Source organism: Mustela nigripes, chromosome 12 (assembly GCF_022355385.1).
Source record: "Mustela nigripes isolate SB6536 chromosome 12, MUSNIG.SB6536, whole genome shotgun sequence".
Classification (NCBI taxonomy): Eukaryota; Metazoa; Chordata; class Mammalia; order Carnivora; family Mustelidae; genus Mustela; species Mustela nigripes.
Window position 1 is genome coordinate 134,889,536 of NC_081568.1, and position 15,067 is coordinate 134,904,602.

The window sequence follows — 15,067 nt, forward strand, 5'->3', positions numbered from 1 at the left end:
GTATGCAAGATATTAAATTGCTAGTGCTGTTTCCATAACCCTTGACACTGCATATTTAACAAGGGCTTAAAAAAATTCTAGTAATTGTCCCTGGTTGTGAGAAAATATGTCTCGTAGGCCAGCTACTTAAAATGTAAGTAGTATTTTAAATCATTAGCGTTAACATGCTCCAGTGTAGTATTTCTTTTATATGTTAATATTAGCAATCTCTTTGGATGTTTTGTAGTCTTTTTCTGCTTCACAAATGTTTTTGCTTACATATTTTAAGAATTGTAAATCTCAACAATGCACAGATAATAAATACTGATGTCTCTGTTTTGTTTAAAATCTGTAAACGCTGATTCTCCCTTCACTTCAGCCATGTCCTTGGTGGCTGAGAGCCTTAAACTTCCAAGTGCCTTGTGTGAAGCAAGATGGTTTGTGTTCCTTCATAACATAACTGACACACAGTAATAATTACAAGACAGCGTTCTTTTCCTTAAAGAGTTAAAGACATGTAATTTGTCCTCAGGAACCTTAGCTTGCATCCCCAAGATTATTCTGATGTGTTAGTTTACTAAGAAGAACTAAATGGGGGGCGCCTGAGTGGCTCAATCGGTTAAGCATCTGCCTTCAGCTCAGATCATGATCCCAGGGTCCTGGGATGGAGCCCTGAATTGGGTGCCATGCACAACGGGAAGTCTGCTTCTCCCTCTGCCCCCCCCCCTGATCTTGCTCTCTATCTAAAATAAATAAATAAAATCTTAAAAAAAAAAATAGAAGAAGAAGAACTAAATGGTTACTGACAGATGAGGATGAGGTAGTGCTATGGGGAAAGGTATGTTTTTCAATTTGGGGCTCAATGTTTTCTTTTCCTCTTTTTTTTATTATTTAATTTCTTTTAATGCTGATAAAGGTGAATCAAGGTGAAAAATAACCAGTAGTATTAAGACCTCTCAGCTCTCCCTCTCTTGTACTTCCAACATTGATCAGTGCCTCGAGTGTTTGGCTGTGGAGCAGCCATAATGGGTTTTCAACTCTGTGCAGTCAGGAAATTTCTCTAGGGGGTTGAATCAGTTCACAGACAACCCTGAGCTTATTTGGAAGAGTCACTAAAAAGCCATTGCATAAAACAATATCTTGGAATCAAAAGGTAAAGGTACTCTAGATAGAGCATCTCCTCAGAGTAACACTACTAAAAAAAAAAAAAAAAAAAAAAAAAAAAAAGTCTTAATATAGCCAACTATTTGTTTGGGTGGAGTTTTTTGTGTACACTTTTAAAATATACATTCTATTATTTGTAAGAAAAATATTATTACATATTGGTTAGCATGGTGGCCAGTGTCCAAAGAAGAGAGATTCTGAGTGCTGCTGTGTATAGTGAACTGCTGACTTGTCAGTCACCATTCCTTATAGACAAGAGGAGGGAAATTGTAATCTTAAAATAAATTTTTAAAAAATCTGCTGTCATTTTCCACTATAAAACTGTTGTAGTGACTTGCTACATAGAAGATCTGATGGTGGTTTTTTTAGTTTTTATTGCAATGTGATATAGATGAGAAGAGTTCTCAAGAGGAAAATGTTGATCCCAAGCATACAAAATCTGCTTCTCTACTATGGACTTTCTTTCCCTTTCAGGATTGTCCTGTACTTTTTCTTGACTTCAGTCTACAGGCTTGTTCTTCTTTGCTTAGACGAGGGAAGAGCTCTGTTCTCTCTGCCAGTTGGACACCTTCATGATGACCTTTCCTTGAACTGTTCCCCTAGCACAGGAAAGACTCCATTATCTCCCACAGCAGGAATCATACTAGTCTTCCTCTCAGCTCCTACACAGTGTTGGCCTCCTGGCCCAAATTCTGAATCCAAAAAGGAGAATTGGTGGCCTTATTTTTCCTCTGATTAACTTAACTCAGTCAATATTATTCACTCTTGATTAGCAGTTGATTTTACTTTACAACATAAATAAATCAATAGTGAAAGAGAAGATATACTCTTCCAGATAAATCATCTGGTTAGGCGCTCCAACTGTGGCCAACCCCTCTGGGTCACCTGGGTTCCCTGTTTGCTGGCTGTGTGATTGTGAGCAAATGATTAATTCCTCTCTTCTAACTTGCCTTACTTGAAAAAGGAGTATAAAAATAGTACCTACCCTTTAGAATTGTGGTGAAAATTAATGGGTTACAATATATCAAAAGAAAGTAGAACATATAGTAAATGCCATGTAAGTGTTGACTATAATTTTCCAGGAAAGTTCCACTGAACTAATTTCATAGTACTTATATATATATATTTTTATGTATTTTAATATATATATATATATTCCAGTTAACTATAAATATATATATTCATATATATTTTTTCAGTTAACTATGAAATATATATTCATATATATTCATATTCATATACATACATACATACATATATATATATATATATATATATATATATATACACACACACATACACACTCAACTATTAGGGTGTGTAGTTAAGCTGGCTGACTTAGTGTAATTGAATCCTTCATCCGTCTCCATGGCCAGCCTGGTCTCACAAAGTGAATGTGCTTGAAGAGGGGTGATTCTTCAACTGTTTCTTTCTTCATTGGGCTGGTTGCCTTGGGGGCTTTCTTCTCAATCTCTCTTCACTGAAAAAGCCCAAAATGATATCTTTGCAATAAAATCCAATCTGTATCTCTTTTCTTTTTCCAGTTTTATTGAGATATAATTGACCTGTAACATTATATAAGTTTAAGATTTGCAGTGTGATGATTTGATGTATATGTATATTGTGAAGTGAAAACTACAATAAGGTTACTTAACAAACATACTGTCACCTCACTTAGTTACAGTTGTGTGTGTGTGTGTGTGTGTGTGTAATGAGAACTTTCAAGACCTACTCTCTTAGCAACTTTCAAATGTACAAGTCTGTACTGTTAACTGTGGTCACCATATGATCAGAACATTACATCTCCAGAATTTCTCTTAAATTGGAAGTTCGTGCTCCTCGATTTTCTTCACCAGGTTCCTGCACACCATCCCACCCTGGCAGTGACCTGTCTGCTGTCTCTATGAGTTCAGTTTGGGGTTTTTTCAATTTTTGTTTTGTTTTGTTTTGTTTTTTTAAGATCCCATGTAAGTGAGAACATACAGTATTTGTCTGACTTATTTTACTTAGCATAAGGACTCCAAGGACTATAAGTGTCTTTAAAAATGACAAGATTTTCTTCTTTTTTATGGCTGAAAAATGTTCTATCCATCTGTGGACACTTAGGTTGTTTTCATGCTTGGACTATTGTAAATAATGCTTCAAAGGACATGGGGGTACAGATATCTCTTTCAGATGGTGATTTCATTTGCTTTAGCTATGTACCCAGAAGGGGGATTGCTGGATCAGTTTGGTCATTCTATTTTTAATTTTTTGAGGAACCTCTATATTATTTTCCCTAATGGCTATACCATTTACAATCCCACCAACAGTTTATAAGCATTCCCTTTTCTCCGTATACTTGCCAGCACTTGTTATTTCTTGTCTTTTTTTGTAATAGCTGTCCTAAAAGGTATGAGGTGAGATTCCATGGTAGTTTTGACTTGCATTTCCCTGATGATGTGTTCTGTTGCACACCTTTACATGTTCCTACTAGTCAATTCAATATCTTTTTTGGAAAAATGTCTATTCAGGTTCTTTGCCCATTTTTAATTGGGTTATTTTGGGGTTTTTTGCTACTGAGTTGTATAAGTTCCTTACTTATTCTGGATATTAACCCCTTATCAGATATATGGCTTGCAGATATTTCTCCCACTCCGTGGGTTGCCTTTTCATTTTGTTGATTGTATCTTTTGTTATGTAGAAGCTTTTTATTTGATGTCTCCCCATTAGTTTCTTTTTTCTTTTTTTGCTTGTGCTTTTGGTGCCACATCCAAAAAATCATTACCAAGAACAAGGAGCTTTTTCCCTGTTCTGTTCTAGGAATTTTATGGTTTCCAGTCTTACATTTAAGTCTTTATCCATTTTGAATTAATTTTTGTTAATGAAATAGAGATCCAGTTTCATTTGTTTGCAGTGAATATCCAGTTTTCTTTTTATCACTTACTGAAAAGACCATCTCTTCCCAAGTGAGTGTCTGTACTCCCTTGTCAAATGTTATTTGACTATATATGTGAAGGTTTATTCTGAACTCTTAGTTTTGTTCCATTGGTCTATATGTCTGTTTTTGTGCCCAAACCATACTGTTTTGATTATTATACCTTTATAGACAGTTTGAATTTAGGAAGTGTGTTGTCTCCAGCTTTTTCCTTCTTTTTCAGGATTGTTTTGGCTATTTGGGGCCTTTGTGACTCCTTTTTAGGATTGTTTTTTCTAGGTCTGTAAAAAAAAAAAATGCCAATGAATAGGGACTGCATTGAATCTCTACATGACTTTGGGTAGTGCTGACATTGTAACAACATTAATTCTTCCAACCTATGAACATGGGATATCTTTTCATTTAGTTGTGATATCTTCAGTTTCTTTCATCAAAGTCTTAGATTTCAGTGTAGATATCTTTCACTTCCTTGGTTAAATCTAATCCTAAGTATTTGATGCTGATATAAATGAGGTTGTTTTCTTTCTTTCTTTTTCAGATAATTTGGTGGTAGTATATGGAAATATAACTGATTTTTGTAGGTTGGTTTTGTATCCTGCAACTTTCTTACATTGTTGGGTCTGTAGACTACACTCATTAGTTGAGTGGGGCTTCAAACTTGTGTCCCTGCCTGGAGAGGAGGTGGAATCATCTCCGCAGAGGATAAAATCTGTTGACAAGGGACTCAGTCAGATAGAGGGGCTAAGTGGGCTACCTGGCCTCTAGTTGACTCTGGAGATAGGCAGGTCTGCTGGGATCTCTGTTTGGGTTCCACTGCAAGCCAGAATGCAGTACTCCCAAGATCTGACTGCTGAGTCATCTAAGACTTGTCCCCTTTCTCTGTCTCTATCTGATCCTTAGAAGTTAAGCCCCACCAATTCTCTCATTAATTCTCTGGAGGCAAAATCTGAGTCGTCCTCCTTAGACACATCCTGCAACACTAGGGGACTGGATATCCACCTTGGACTCCCTTAAAGTCCACTGAAGTCCACTGAAGAAACCATAGGCTCAGGGTGGGGGGTGTTCTTGGTATAGTGCTATAATGCTATGGTATGATGGCCTAAAGGGTGGGGGTGAGGTTAGGCATCCTTCCACACAACAAAGACTGAGAAGGGCTGTATGAGAAGAGTGAGCAGAACAGCTACATCTTGACTGCATCACCTCACCCCCAGGTTCTGGGATTTTCTCAGGGGTGCCTTGTCCATAGACTGTTGCTAGTTGTTCTTTCTCTGAGGAGAGCTCAAGTTGAGAATGACCTGTGTCACTATCTTGATGATATCATGCCAATCCATATCTTGAAGGTCACAGGCTCTTCTTTACTATTCGGGAAGAGACCAGCCCTAGCATTCCCTTCTCCCACTTCACTTTCAGGAAAAAGCAAAGAGATCCATCAGATTAGGGCCACAGTTCCTGGGATCAGAGTTTTGGAATAGATAAGAGAACTAACCAGGGGTGTTTGATTTCCAACACCCTTTGGACTCCATGTCTTGATAACATTTCTTCTTTCCTCTCCCAAAGGTTTATCTGTCTCCTGCCTGATAGGGGCTTTCTTATTCTCAGAAGGCTCACATGTCCTTGGTTTATCAACTTATTCTCTTCTCCAGGTTTTGGAGCTGAGCTGACACACTGACTGTAGGGGAGCCACATATCTTCTGTGGTTTGCACAGAACTTTTAACATTTGAGTTAATTGCCAACATTTAAACCTGGGGAGATTCCACATAGAGGTTTAATTTGAGGCATCTTTCAAAAAATGAGAGGCTCTAGCAAAATTGGGCCCAGCTTCTTTTATGATAATAATGGCCTGGAGCTGAGTGTGGCTATCCCATACTGACAGGCCTTGCATATGCCAGAGCCTCTACCACTCCTGATTATCTCATCCCATAAGCTGCATTCATTTATATAAACTATCAAGTCCCTTAGACCCACTCAATTATTGGACTTCCAAATGAAGAAGAACCATTCTCTCCCTTGGTATGCTTTTCACCTTCTCCACCTTATCCTCTTCTTCCTCCATCATTTACTTCTTCCCTTCTTCTCTGTCCCCTTCTCTTCTAACCATGAGATAGCCTGAAGAGCCATGATGAGAAATGAGCCTGAGGAAAAGATGCAAATGAGACTGATTTTAATTCAAAGATTATGGTCCATTTCATCCAAACTAAAAGAATCTTCAGCCATACCAGCTGTCTAAGATAAGGTAGGTCACAGGAACGACCTTTTCTGTCCTTTATTGGTAAATGCACCATCCTGTCTAATTTCCTGTTTCCCCCTGGGAAAAAAAAGACATAGCAACAGTGTTACTGTAGACAGTGCTGTGCTCTTCAGAACTTGTTTATTTTGAGACAATTTCTTGTCTCGGTCATTCCCTAGTAGTGTTTATTTGTTATTGAGTCCACCATTTCACATGACACTGAATCATCCATTCTGCTGCCTGTGATCAGTGGCTTCCAAATGACCATTTCAGAGGTTTCTGAGCTCCATTGTTAGGACCACAGTGCATGTGCTCCAAGAGTGTGCAAGGAACTATGAACGTAGTTTTCTGGTCATGTTAAATTTACCATATAAACTTTTAGTGTAAAAACATAGGACAACACATCTCCCACAATGCATTTGTAGGCTGTAATCACAGCATTCCTGGAATGTGATTTGTTCAGTGTTCGCTGCTCCCTTGACTTCCTGTACCACAACTAACAGGGACAATAGGCAAAAGGCCTCTTGGGTAGAGTGAAAAGAATAGTCTCATCCTCGCAAGTAGTGTCTATCTTTTGTTTGGCACAGCTTAAGACAGACCACAGAGAATAAAATATAACCACATCAGTCAGAAGAAAGGAATATATCACTAGAAGGTCCTTTAGGCTTTGTATGGCACCTGTCTCCCCACAGAAGCAATTAACCTGCTTCTCCTTGACTGCCTGATAATGGGATGGAGCGACCACCCTGGATGCTACCAGCAGGGGTGCACTTAGAGTGAATCACACCCGTGGACCCGCTTACCACCCTCGGTTCAGTAGACTGGAGGTGGCATGGTGTTGAAAACTCAAAGGGAATCAACCCATAAGCTCTCGCATGTAGTGCAAACCCAAAAGTCAGTAGCAGATGGTCAGTAGCCCAGATCCCTGAAATCATCCTGTGTTTCATGTGAGTGGGGACATGTCAGCATGCCAGCACCCTTCTCAAAGCTCAGTTTTACATGATCTTTACAAAGATATGCCGGGCTTACCATGGGAATAAACCACTTTCCAGGCCACCATCTGAGAACTGGGTCCTGGCCACAGGGCCCTAGGAAGTCCTATATGTTAGGATCATGTAGCTTCTTGGGGCATCTACTCAACCATTGAGAAAGGTGAGGTGAAGTAGACAGGTCAGAGAGAATCCTGAAAGAGAAAAACAAACAGAAAGAAAGCTCCTGCTTTTGTGTTCTAGGCTCAGGGTGTCCCCAGCCTGACTGCGTTATCAGCACCCAAGGGCCCCCTCTTGCTTGGTACTAAGGGTAGAATTGGCCATCAGCCACTACTCTGAAAGCATTTCTAAGACTTCCTGGGAAAGGCTAATATGTCCCACAACTTTATTCTCTGGTTGTTGGTCCCTAGCAAGCTGGCACCTTGCCCTGTTAATCCAGGCCATCTATTACTATCATGTAAAATGAGTCTGTTCTCTCTCAATGTTGTCAGTTTTATATAGCCAAGTCTCTTTGTTTTGAAGCTGAAAAACATTCCTTAAAATCTCTAATCACAATCTAAGATGTGGTTATGGGGCTGAATAAAACTTCAGTAATGGCTTGGGAATAGTGAAGAACTTAAAACACACAGACACACACACACAGACACACACACACACACACACACACACACACACGGTGGGTGGGGGAGGGACAAATGGATGAAAGAGAAAGAAAGGAAGGAAGGGAGGGAGGGAGAAAAGAAATTCATGTAAGAATTCCTGCTCTTACAGCTGCCAACCTCAAGGCTTCTTTAATTTACCCCAATAGAGAATGCCAGCGCAGGTTATGTGTCCAACAAATGAACATTAATTTAATGACCGAATGAAAAGTTGCATGATTCAGCGCATCTCTCATGCAATGCGAGAGTCTCAGACTATGTTCTTCTTATCCTGGAGTTAATGCTCCCACCCCCAAAGACGACACTCACAGAGAGACTGATAGACTATTCTCAGACCTGCCACCCAGGGTGTATTATTATCCCCACTGGCTCAAATCCACCCACAGTGAAGATAACCTCTTGTATTATTATTCACAGACATTTAACTCTCAGTTTCCATTCCAGAATTAGATCTAGGCTTTATCTTTGTACAAACAAAATCCTCTTGCTGCTTTTCTCCCCAAATATAAGCATCTTACTAAGCAGAATTCAAGTTTTCGACTTCAGCAACACAATTTTTTTTTTTTAAGATTTATTTATTTTAAGAGAGTGAAAGAAAATGTGGGAGGGAGAGGCAGAGGAAGAGGGAAAGACAGTCTTAAGCAGAGTCCACGCTTAGTGCAGACCCCCACTTGGAAGCTCATTCACATGACCCTGAGATCATGACCCAAGCCAAAAACCAAGAGTCAGACACTTAACTGACTAGCTACCCAGGTGCCCCAGCAACACAAATTTTGGAGTTGCAGCTTCTTTTTCCCTTTCCCTTCACAGTGTTCCAATGTTTACAATCACCAGGCAGGGTCCGAGGGCCATGCTTCTGACCTTCTCTTGCCACCAAGTGGCCCCTGTAAATGGTGACATTTCCTAAACAAATGATCTATTTGGGGTGGGGTTGGGGAGTCCATCTGACCTCTCTTTATGTTGTCTCCTTTTTGAAAGAAAGTCCTTTGCCTGGCTTTGCCCACTCTGCTTAGTCCTTGCTCATTAGACCCGGCAATAGCGACCAGTCAAGAATTCTGGTCATCTCTACATCTTTTCCTGCTTTGCAGATAAGGCTAATAATCACTAACATGCATCATCAGTTAAATATCCAGTAATAAGGGAGTTTCCATTTTCTAAAGATTGTAATTGTTTAGAATTTACGTCCTTATATTTAGGCTTTGATAATTTCTTGGATGATAAATGCTGAGTTGGTATCAGGTTTAAATTTAATTTACTTTTAATCTATATCTAGTCTTGGTTAAGGAAACCAACTTGAATACTTCAAAACTTTGCTGAAATTAAATATTAGAGCTTAAGCTGGTTCTGCTATTATTTAGCCTTTCTTACCAAAAATACGTTTAATTTTTTTTCCTCTGTGACCTTTGCATCCTGGTAGTTAATTGCTAAAATAATTACTAAAATGATCATTGTACCTAAGACCTGCTAAGAGAAATCTCATTGTATAAAGGAAGAATAAATGAATGAATTACTTTGCTTAATAATGAACCCATAACTACTACCAGAAGTTGCTTAATTTGGGCTGAGCTCTTCAAAATAACTTTTGGATAATGTTAAGGAAGATCACAAAGTCTAAAGGTATAATGGTTCTGGTTAGCACACTGTTCTACATCCTTAAAGAAATCCTTCCATTTGCTTCACATTTATTTAAATAAAGGTAAAATATTGACCTTCCTATCTATTCTATAGACTACTATTAACCTTGCCTGAAAGAAGGTGATGATTTTTAGAGTTATGATTGTTAATGGCCTTTGGATGCAGCCTGCACAGGCCTTTAACTCCCCAGTGTAAGTAAGGCTCAGCCCTTTCCAGATGGGAAAATGATAAGGACACTGGGAAGATAGCCGGTCATTCTTGGACAGCTGCCAGAAACTTGCAGCAGAGGGAATCATGCAGGGCTGTGGTGCTTTAGCCAGCATTTTTCTGTTTTAATTTATCAAGCCCAAGCTTGTTGACATGAAAGTGAATGAAATTGTTATACAGTGGGCTCTAAAAAGCCAGCTCAAGGGTTTAGTGCAAAAGAGCTCTGACAATAAATAACAAAGAAACTACAGGGAACGTTCTTTCTCCCCGCACCTACTCTGTTGTTGGAGACGCACCCGCAATTAACTCAAATCCCAATATCAATATCAACTGGAAAAAGGCCAATTCTTTGAAATATTATAGAGGCTGTATAATCTGTTGTAGATGATTATCAAAAGGCTAATCCTCAAAATAGTCATTTTAGGTTTTGATATGTGGGGCTGTATTTATTTGTTTACCAAATGTAATAAAATGACAGAAATGACAAAAGAATATTGATACTACTAGGAGAGTGGCTTTGAAGTCAGAGAAGGTTAATACCATCTTGCTTGAAAAAAATTATTTTGTAGTGACTTGTCCAAAAAGGAAAACAATGATATAAATCACTGAGTAGCATTCATAAATGAAATCCCTGCGTTTAGCAGAAGGATATAAATCAGGTTTTACAGTAAAAGCAAGCTCGCTGCAATTTCCACTAGGGGGGAAAGAAAAAAAGATTAGCTGATTAGAGTAAGATGTAGCACATGTGCTTTAAGGGGGAAAAAAATCATCCTTGATGAAAGAGCATTTAGCAGTTCTTACTTCTAGTCAATGTTTTGTACATACTGGCTTCTGATTAAATATCTTTCCCCTATTAAAGAATGTTGCATACATTAGGGACATATAAAGTATGATACTGTCTCTTGTCAGCTGAGTATGGGATAGCACAATGTTTCCATTGCATATGCTTGGACCCCGTGGAACCTAGAAAAATATATGGTTTGTGAGGTCTATTCATCTGTGCCTTTACCCAAAGGATTTTATTGAATGTGCCACAAAAGTGTTTGTCAGTTGCCCAGATTGTCCAGACAGATGATTCCACAGAGCATGGCACCTACCTTCTCTATCAAGAAAGAGAAAACACAAATAAATACAGATGATACAAATGCAAAGTGATAAATACTTCGACTAAAGTTAAGAATCTAGCATAATCCAAGACTTCCCTTACCCTTTCTCTAATCTGTGAATTCACTCATACCTCGGCAAAAACATAAATTAAGTTCCATTTAGTTTCACAAGAATTTAGTCTTTATTTAAAGGAGTAAAATCACATGATACTGTAACCCTGTTAAGTCTAGTCTGTTATGTTTATTATGCTATAATACATATGCTACAAATAAACCGTTAGGCCATTCCACACATCATTATTGAAAGTCATTTAACATGGCTATTAATATTATTTAATGATGGTAAAATACGAGGCTATTCAATTAACTTTGAAGAAAAATAAAACAATGATTAACATATTTGAGAATGTATTATGTTCTAGGTATTTTGCTAATTGCTTTATATGCATTGCCAATTTGATCTTTAAATTGTCCTTACAGAGTAATTACTGCTATTCTCTGCATTTTACAGATGAGAAAACTGAGGGTTAGAACATTTAACTAATTTGATAGTGTTTACATTTGATTTACTACCAGCAGTTATACTAATCTGAAAGAGTACCAACATTTGAAAAGAAAAGGTAAAATATTATTATTTGCACATAATATGATTGCATATGTGAAAAAAGAGAATGAACTAGGAGGTTATTACAGATAAGGACATGTAATATTTACATAGTCAATAAACATAAATTCTTATATGTAAATAAAAACATAATGGAAGAAAATATTTCAATCATAGTCCCAAGCAGTAACTTTATAAGGAATCTGGTGAAAATTTTTCATTATTAATTGAAAAAAATAACAGAAGCTTCATTAAAATGCAGCCTATCCTGTTCTTAGAAATAAGGACTCAATATCATTAAGATAGCAATCCTTTAAAAAACCACAAAAACAATAACAAACACAAAAAAATGCTATAGAATTTACAAAATGAAACCATGTGACAAGAGTAGCCTGGAAAATAAACACACAAAAATAGCTAGAAATAGTCCAAAGAAGAAAAATAAAGAGTTCTACCAGATAATAAAACATATGCTATAGCTCTGATTCCTATTAACTTAATAATGGCCCAGGAGTACACAGAAATATCAATGGAAGAGAATGAGTTCAGAAATCAGCCGGAGTACATATGAGAATTAGTATAAAGACAGCATCTCAAACCAGTGGGGTTAAAGATGAATTTGTTAATAAATCTGTTGTAATTATATCATTATTAAAAAACAAAAAGCCACATCTTCAAGTCACTCCTTGAATAAAAATACTCTCCAGATGGGATCAGTGATTTAAAGTAAACAACAAAGCCATGAAAGTACTGGATGAAAACATGACTGAACTTATTAATAAATAAATAATATATTCCTCCCTTGGGGTGGGGATGAACTTTCTAGATAGACACAAAACTCAGAAACCATAAATTTGGTAATTTAAACAACACTTAAAACCTTTCATCAAGGTCTAAGACATTATAAACAGAAGGCACTTAACAAATTAGAAATGTATAATAGCAACTAACTTCATCAATTTTGAAAAAAAAAAAACCTTAGAAATTGATTTTTAAAATAGAGAATAATCTAATACAAAAAAGCCCCCCAAATAATAAGTGATCAAAAAGTGATGCTTCATAAGAAAAAAAAAAAAGTAGTATATGAGACATTAACTTTCCTGATGTTGAAATAAATACAAATTAAAGAAATGAAGGAAAAAAATGTATAGGTCTATGTACATTGTATATAATACTAATTTAAAATAAAAGTATATATAATTATAAAAAATATAATAATTTAAAAATGGGACCAATTTAAATATCATTCAGTAGGAGATATGTTAAACAAGTTGTGGTATATCTAAATAAAAACAATTGGGGTAGATTCAAATAATATAAAAGATTTTATCACCTAATCAAATACTTAAATCATTTTAAGATTGATAGCTGCCATAAAGTAGAATTTGAAAAGATGCTTATGTGTAGCAAAGTAGAATTACTTCCAGCTACAAATATTCAGAAAATGTGAGCCATCAAGAGTAAAGAGAATTTAAAGATAATGAGAATGAAAAGAAGGGGATTGCATTTCTAGCTAAGAAATAATATGCCCAACTTGAGACTGCAGCCAATGAGGAAATGACAGTTTCGTGTGAACTAACCAGTTAGGTGCAAGTAGGTTCTTTTCTGAGATCTATCGCATTTAAACCTCTCAACATGCCTTAGAGTTAAATATCATTATTCCTATTTTATTTTTTTCATTATTCCCATTTTACTTTTTTTATTATGTTATATTAGTCATCATACAGTACATCATTAGTTTTTGATGTAGTGTTCCAAGATTCATTGTTTACATGTAACACCCGGTGCTCCATGTAATACGTGCCCTCCTTAATACCTATCACTGGGCCAATCCATCCCCCCACTTCCCTCCCCTCTAAAATTCTCAGTTTGTTTCTCAGAGTCCACAGTCTCTCATAGTTCATCTCCCCCTCTGATTTCCCCCTCCCCTTCACTTTTCCCTTCCTTCTCCTAATATCCTCCATTGCTATTCCTTATGTTCCACAAGTAAGTGAAACCATATAATTGACTTTCTCTGCTTGACTTATTTCACTCAGCATAATCTCTTCCAGTCCCATCCATAATATCCCATTGTGTATATGGACCACATCTTCTTTATCCATTCATCTGTTGAAGGGCATCGTGGCTCTTTCCACAGTTTTTTCTATTGTGGACATTGCTGCTATGAACACTGAGGTGCATGTGGCCCTTTTCACTACATCTGTATATTTGGGGTAGATCCCCAGTAGTGCAATTGCTGGGCCATAGGGTAGCTCTGTTTTTAACTTTTTGAGGAATCTCCACACTGTTCTCCAAAGAGGCTGCACCAACTTGCATTCCCACCAACAGTGTAAGAGGGTTCTCCTTTCTCCACATCCTCTCCAACATTTGTTGTTTCTTGCCTTGTCAATTTTTGCCATTCTAACTGGTGTAAGGTGGTATCTCAATGTGGTTTTGATTTGAATTTCCCTGATGGCTGATGATGATGAGCATTTTTTCATGTGTTTGCTAGCCATTTGTATGTCTTCATTAGAGAAATGTCTATTCATATTTTCTGCCCATTTTTTGACTTATCTGTTTTTTTTGGGTGTTGAGTTTGAGAAGTTTTTTATAGGTCTTGGATTTCAGTCCTCTGTAGTGTCATTTGCGAATATCTTCTTCCATTCTGTGGGTTGCCTCTTCGTTTTGTTGACTGTTTCCTTTGCTGTGCAGAAGTTTTTTATCTTGATGAAGTCCCAAAAGTTCATTTTCCGTTTTGTTTCCCTTGCCTTTGGAGACATGTTTTGAAAGAAGTTGTTGAGGCCGATGTCAAAGAGGTTACTACCTATGTTCTCCTCTAGGAATTTGATGGATTCCTGTCTCACATTGAAGTTATTATTCCCATTTTAAAAGTAAGAAACTGAGACTTGGAAACTTGCCCAGGTTCTCATAGTGAATAAAAATGACATTTAAATTGGGTCACCATGTAATATATTCTGTAAACTTGGGGCACTTTTGAGAATGAAAGGGACAGCAGGCTTAAATTCATTCTGTCATGGTAAACAAGGGAGAAAGCCCACCCTACATTTGCACGGAAGTCTGTCTTCCAAGCCTACACTCAAGGCTCACTTATCTTCCCCAAATAACCCATACTAAGTATTTTCATTTAAAACCTTTTCACGGGGACACCTGGGTGTCTCAGTGGGTTAAGCCTCTGCCTTTGGCTCAGGTCATGATCCCAGGGTCCTGGAATCAAGCCCCGCATTGGGCTCTCTGCTCAGTAGGGAGCCTGCTTCCCCCTCTCTCTCTGCCTGCCTCTCTGCCTACTTGTGACCTCTCTCTCTTTTCAAACAAATAAATAAGTAAAATATTAAAAAAAAAAAAAAAAAACCTTTTCATAGGGCACATGGGGGGCTCAGTCAGTTGAGTATCTGACTCTTGGTTTTGGCTCAGGTCATCATGTCAGGGTCCTGGGATTCAGCTCCATGTGTGGGAGTCTGCTTCAGGTTCCTCTCCTTCTGCCCCTCCACTGTGCTTGCACATGCGTGCTCTCTTTCTCTCTCTAAATAAATAAATCTTTTTTTTTTTTATTATAACTTTCACATGACAGTGCTCTACCAA